The sequence below is a fragment of the Arachis stenosperma genome, chromosome 2, assembly GCF_014773155.1.
Source record: "Arachis stenosperma cultivar V10309 chromosome 2, arast.V10309.gnm1.PFL2, whole genome shotgun sequence".
Classification (NCBI taxonomy): domain Eukaryota; kingdom Viridiplantae; phylum Streptophyta; class Magnoliopsida; order Fabales; family Fabaceae; genus Arachis; species Arachis stenosperma.
The window spans coordinates 78,300,776-78,307,222 of NC_080378.1; the positions used below are offsets into that span (position 1 = coordinate 78,300,776).

Consider the following 6,447-nt stretch of genomic DNA (forward strand, 5'->3'; position numbering starts at 1 on the left):
ACTGCTTGGTGCATTTTGCATTCCAGACAGACTTTGAGAGATCAAATTGACTTGTTGAGTCAATATCTTGTTCTGAGCCAGAATGGCATTCAGAGCATCAATCTCAAGAACTCCTTTCTTCTGATTAGTCCCATTGTTCACAGGATTCCTTTCAGAAGTGTACATGAATTAGTTATTTGCAACCATTTCAATTAGTTCTTGAGCTTCTGTAGGCGTCTTCTTCAGATGAAGAGATCCTCCAGCAGAGCTATCCAAAGACATCTTGGATAGTTCAGAGAGACCATCATAGAAAATACCTATGATGCTCCATTCAGAAAGCATGTCAGAAGGACATTTTCTGATCAATTGTTTGTATCTTTCCCAAGCTTCATAGAGGGATTCTCCATCCTTCTGTCTGAAGGTTTGGACTTCCACTCTAAGCTTACTCAATTTTTGAGGTGGAAAGAACTTTGCCAAGAAGGCATTGACTAGCTTTTCCCATGAGTCCAGGCTTTCTTTAGGTTGTGAGTCCAACCATGTCCTAGCTCTGTCTCTTACAGCAAAAGGGAATAGCATAAGTCTGTAGACCTCAGGGTCAACCCCATTAGTCTTGACAGTGTCACAGATTTGCAAGAATTCAGCTAAAAACTGATGAGGATCTTCCAATGGAAGTCCATGAAACTTGCAATTCTGTTGCATTAGAGAAACTAATTGAGGCTTAAGCTCAAAGTTGTTTGCTCCAATGGCAGGGATAGAGATGCTTCTCCCATAGAAGTCGGGAGTAGGTGCAGTAAAGTCACCCAGCACCTTCCTTGCATTGTTTGCATTGTTGTTGTTTTCGGCTGCCATGTGTTCTTCTTCTTTGAAGTTTTCTGTTAGGTCCTCTATAGAGAATTGTGCCTTAGCTTCTCTTAGCTTTCGCTTCAAGGTCCTTTCAGGTTCAGGGTCAGCTTCAACAAGAATGCCTTTGTCTCTGCTCCTGCTCATATGAAAGAGAAGAGAACAAGAAAATGTGGAATCCTCTATGTCACAGTATAGAGATTCCTTGAGGTGTCAGAGGAAAAGAAAAATGGAAGAAAGAAGGAGAAGAATTCGAACTTTAGTCAGATAGAGTTCGAATTGTGCATTGAGGAGGAGTGGTACTCCATAAACAGAAGGATGTGAGAAGAGGGGAAGAGTTTTTTTCGAAAATTAATTAAAAAGTTTTTAAAATCATTTTGAAAAATTGATTGATAATTTTCGAAAACTCACAGTGGAAAAGGAATCAAGTGATTTTTGAAAAAGATTTTGAAATTAGAAGTCAAAAAGATTTGATTGAAAACTATTTTGAAAAAGATGTGATTAAGAAGATATGATTGGTTTAAAAAAATGTGATTGAGAAGATATGATTTGAAAACAATTTTAAAAAGATTTGATTTTAAAAATTAATAACTTGGCTATCAAGAAAAGATATGATTCAAACATTAAACCTGTTCCGAGGGTTACCTGAAACGTGTAGCTCGATCGTTTTGGAGAAGCCCGAGGTGGGGGTCAGGGACCCGAGCTTGATGTGTTGGCGGTTGGTGGTTGTACCTGCAATGACACTCCGATGCTTAAGTTAGCATGGGTCCAAGCAGATATATGTAGAATGTGGAATGTCTCTCATACCTGGGTGTTCCAGTGTATTTATAGTAGTTGGCTGTGATCTTCCCTGGATAAGATATTCTTATCTTATCTTTATCTTTCGGGAGTTTTATCCCTATCTTTGCGGAACCGCCTTCCTTAGGCCTTTTCGGCCTTTAGGTTTTGGGCTGCGCTCCTTCTGATGGGCCCTCCTTGCCTTTAATGTCCGAGGTCCGACCTCAGGCGTGGGCTTTGGGACGAGGTCGGACCTTTCATGGATTTTGCCGAGTTGGAGGAGCTCGGTCAGGGTATGAACAGTGCCCCTGCCCGAGTTCGTCCTTTTTGGGAGGTCGAGCTCGGGCATAGTAATTTTTCAAATTTTCAAAAAATGGCCGTTTCTGCATTTATTGCTTGTTACCGTTTTTCCTCGATTTTCGTTCCGGCCTTCGTGAAGGCTTAATTTATTCGCTCCCTTTCCTTTTTCTTCGTTTATTCTGTTCCTTTCCTGTTTTTCTAAGTTTTCGCCATCTCTTTTTCGAGCGCCGCTTCTTCTTTTTCCTTGTTCTTCTTCTCTGATTCTTTCCGTGCGTTTTTCCGGGGTTTCCTCTGCGCCGTCGTTTCGTGCTTCTTGCTTCCGGTAGTTTGCCGCCTTCGTTTCTACTTTCCAGGTTTGTTTTCCATGTTTTTACTTTCTTGTGATCATATGCTTCTGTTTTGTGTGGCTCTTTGTTTTGTCTCTTTATGCCTGGGTTGCCCCGAAAAAGAGGCGCCGCCATTGCTGTTGTTTGCATATGGGGGGGCTCTCTTTTTTTTGTTCTCTGGTGTTCTTCGGTCCGGGTTGCTGCATTTTCTTCGCGGGGTTTTTGTTTTCTTGCATTGCTGAATGGGTTTTTGCTTTCTGTTGCGTTCTTCTTTGTAGGTAGGAATTTATGTCTCGAAAGGTTCTTCAAGCGGTGTCGACCAAGATTCCGAGTGGTCTTGGTTGGGTAGATCCTCTTCCTTTGAGAATCCCTTCTGTGGTAGATTCTGAATTTTTAGCTAGGTTCCGTAGGCACAGTAGCATATGTGAGAATAGAGAGTCTGAGAGGGATTATGAACTAGTGGCCCCGGATTCCGAGGAGAGAGTGTGCTTCCCGCCTTTAGAGAGTTCCGAGAAGCTCTTCTTTTATGCTTATGATTGTTTTTTCTCTAAGCTGGGTGTCCGACTTCCTTTTACCGACCTGGAGTCCGAGGTGTTGTGGTCTTGTAACCTTGCCCCTACGCAGCTCCATCCAAATTCTTGGGCGTTTTTGAAGTTGTTTCAACTTTTGTGTCAGTTTTTGGGGGTCCCTCCCTCTATTTCTCTTTTTTCCTATTTGTTTGTGTTGACGAAGCCGGGGTCAGGTGGAGGGAAGGTATCTTGGGTTTCTTTTAGGGCTAACCAGGGAAGGAAGTTTTGCACCCTTTATGATGAGTCTTTTCATGATTTCAAGAACTTTTATTTCAAGGTCCGGGCTACTGGAGACGTCCGACCTTTCTTTCTAGATGAGAGTGGGGAGCCTTCTTTTCCTCTTTGTTGGCAGGAGAATGTAGTGTCTGTTAAATATACCTTTGAGAGTCTAGATGAGGTTGAGCAGGCTTTTGTGGGTGTGGTGAGCAGTTTATGGGGTCGGGCACCTCACTTGGATACGAAGAAAATGTTGGGAGATCCAAGCCTTCTCCGTTCCGAGTTAGGTAGTTCCCGACCTCTTTCGAGATTCATCTTTTTCTTAGTATTTTGGTCTTGTTTGTTTTGGTGGATTTTCTGTTGTGGTAACTCCTTTTCTTTTATTTCTGCAGAGATGTCTTCTCAGGCGGATTCCATGAAGTATCTTCGTCGGACGAAGAAGTCTGTGGCCGCTCGGAATATTGAAGCTGGGGGGGCTTCTGCCCGATCTTCTCCGGAGAAGTCTAATGTGGGTGTTCAGACTCGGTCGAAGACTATTCCGATTCCCCAGTTCCGAGCTATAACTCAAGATCCTCCGACCTCCGGGCCTGCTACCTCTTCTCCTCCCCCGTTCTCGGGTCCTCCTCTCAAGAAGCAGAAGACCTCTCAAGAGCCTGCGGGTTTTAATGACAAGGATTTCGATGCTCTTGGTTGGATTGAGCAGCATATTCTTCCTCAGACCTTTATTTCTACTGATGATGTGTCTATGGAGCACCATTTTTAGTATATGGCGCGGAGTTGTGTTCGGATGGCTAGTCTTCATGCTGCTATTGCCCGAGAGTTCAAGAAATCTCCCCTTGGCGCGACCAGTTCCCGACTTGAGAAGGCTCAGTCTGAGCTCGAGAAGATTAGTGAGCTGAAGGCTGCTAGGATTGCTGAGTTGGAAGCATTGTTAGAGAAGGAGAAAGCTAAGGCTACCGCGGCTGTGGCGGCAGCGAATGCATCTGAGGGGATGGCGAAGGCAGCGAAGGAAAATTGTACTCGGGCACTTGCCGAGCTTGTGGAGACGAAGGAGAAGTTGCAATCTGCTCAGAATGACTTTTACGAGCTAGAAGGGCATGTGGCGAAGGGTATGGATGCTATGTATGAAAATTTGAAGGCTCAGGTCCGGGTTCTTGCTCCTGACCTGGATCTGAGCTTATTTAGTATGGATAACGTTGTTGTGGAGGGAGAGATTGTTCCTGCTCCCAACGAGGATGAGGTTCCGGTGTCCGACCCCAAGGTTCCGGTGTCCGACCCCAAGGTTCCGGTGTCCGTCCCCGAGGTTCCGGTTGCGAACCCGACTTCACCTTTGGTCGGGGATGGGTCTGGTGCGGAGGTTTTGAACCGGGATGATGGTGCTGTCGATGCTGTCCCGATTTCTATGTTTCTTCCGCAGCCTTCTGTTGATGCGGCGACCGGGAAGGATCTTGATCCTCTGTAATCCCTTTATGTTTTTGCCCGGTCTATGGGCTCTTTTGTTTTTTGGATGATTTCTGTGGATACTTTGGACACCTTTTTTGCTTTTGGCTACTTGTAGTAACTTTTTTAGCTTATTATGCGGTGTTTTTGTTCGCGTTTTGACTTGTTTTGTTCCGCTTTTATGCTTTTTAGTTGTTTTTGGATAACAACTTTTTAGCTAGCGTTTGATTTCGTTTTTTCGCTCGTACTTTTTTAGTTGTTTTTGTATAGCAACTTTTTAGTAAGCGTTTTCGAAATCTTTGTCCTCGCCGTTTTGACTTTTTTGTTCCGCTTTTATGCTTCTTAGTTGTTTTTGGATAACAACCTTTTAGCTAGCGCTTGATTTCGTTTTTTCGCTCGTACTTTTTTAGTTGTTTTTGTATAGCAACTTTTTAGTAAGCGTTTTCGAAATCTTTGTCCTCGCCGTTTTGACTTTTTTGTTCCGCTTTTATGCTTCTTAGTTGTTTTTGGATAACAACTTTTTAGCTAGCGCTTGATTTCGTTTTTTCGCTCGTACTTTTTTAGTTGTTTTTGTATAGCAACTTTTTAGTAAGCGTTTTCGAAATCTTTGTCCTCGCCGTTTTGACTTTTTTGTTCCGCTTTTATGCTTCTTAGTTGTTTTTGGATAACAACCTTTTAGCTAGCGCTTGATTTCGTTTTTTCGCTCGTACTTTTTTAGTTGTTTTTGTATAGCAACTTTTTAGTAGGCGTTTTCGAAATCTTTGTCTTCGCCGTTTTAAGGCTTCCTTCTCGGGTCCGAGCTTTTTATCGGACCTCGGGTGGCGCGGTCGAGTACACCCTTTGTTGGTCCGACCTTGTCTTTGGTCGGCCTTTTAAGTTATTTTTGTAATCTCTTTTTATTTGGCTTTTTTTAGCCTTTTTCAGAGTTACTTTTATAACTTCTCACATTAATTTGAACCTCGTCGCTTTATCTTTGCCGACTTTGTGTGGTCTCTTGGCAAATGATTTTTTGCGTTTTGTCGAGCATAAATTAATGCGCCTTGACGGGGTACTTTTTCAGGATTTGTTTTATCACGAGAGGGAACAAAAGAAAATAAAAAATTTGGTTAGTATTAGGAAAGAAAGAATATTTACAAAGTGTTTACCCTTGACTAGGTCGGGTGCCTTATCTGACCGGGTGTCTCATTAAAAAACCCCTGTAGGGAAAAAGAGTACACCTCGGGTCAGATTTTTCTAGTTGTAGTACCGTTTTAGATTACAGGCGTGCCAGGCCCTGGGCAGCTCATTGCCTTCTAGGTCGGATATCTTGTAATAGCCTGTTCCTAAGACTTCAGTTACTTTGTAGGGTCCTTTCCAATTTGCGGCTAGCTTTCCTTCTCCCGATTTTTGTGTTCTGATGTCATTTCGGATTAGAATTAGGTCGTGAGTGGAGAAGCTTCGTTTTATTACTTTCTGATTGTATCTGAGGGCCGTTCGCCGTTTTAAGGCTTCTTCTCGGATTCGGGCTCTTTCTCGGACCTCGGGTAGGAGGTCGAGTGCTTCCTTTTGTGCCTGCGGGTTACCTTCTTCGTTGTAGAAGATGACTCTGGGTGACCCTTCATCTATTTCGATAGGAATCATTGCCTCCATCCCATAGGCTAGTCGAAATGGCGATTCTCCCGTTGTAGAGTGTGGAGTTGTCCGATATGCCCATAATACCTGGGGGAGTTCCTCGGCCCATGCCCCTTTGGCCTCTTGGAGTCTTCGTTTTAACCCGGCCAAGATGACTTTATTTGTGGCCTCTGCTTGTCCGTTGGCTTGTGGGTGCTCGACTGAGGTGAATTGCTGTTTGATTTTTAGTTCGGCCACCAAGTTCTGAAAACTTGTGTCCGTGAACTGTGTTCCATTGTCTGTGGTAATGGAGTAGGGGACTCCGAACCTTGTGACAATGTTTTTGTATAGGAATTTCCGGCTTTTCTAAGCCGTAATGGTGGCTAAAGGTTCAGCTTCGATCCACTTCG

The 6,447-nt window shown here is 43.7% G+C and overlaps 1 non-coding gene across 1 annotated transcript; it reads left to right on the forward strand.

The window, feature by feature from the left end:
• The first annotated feature begins 315 nt into the window (after positions 1 to 315).
• Positions 316 to 423, forward strand: LOC130964877 (small nucleolar RNA R71). The gene has a single exon (XR_009080943.1). It is a non-coding gene; the product is annotated as a small nucleolar RNA R71 (small nucleolar RNA).
• Positions 424 to 6,447: the final 6,024 nt, after the last annotated feature.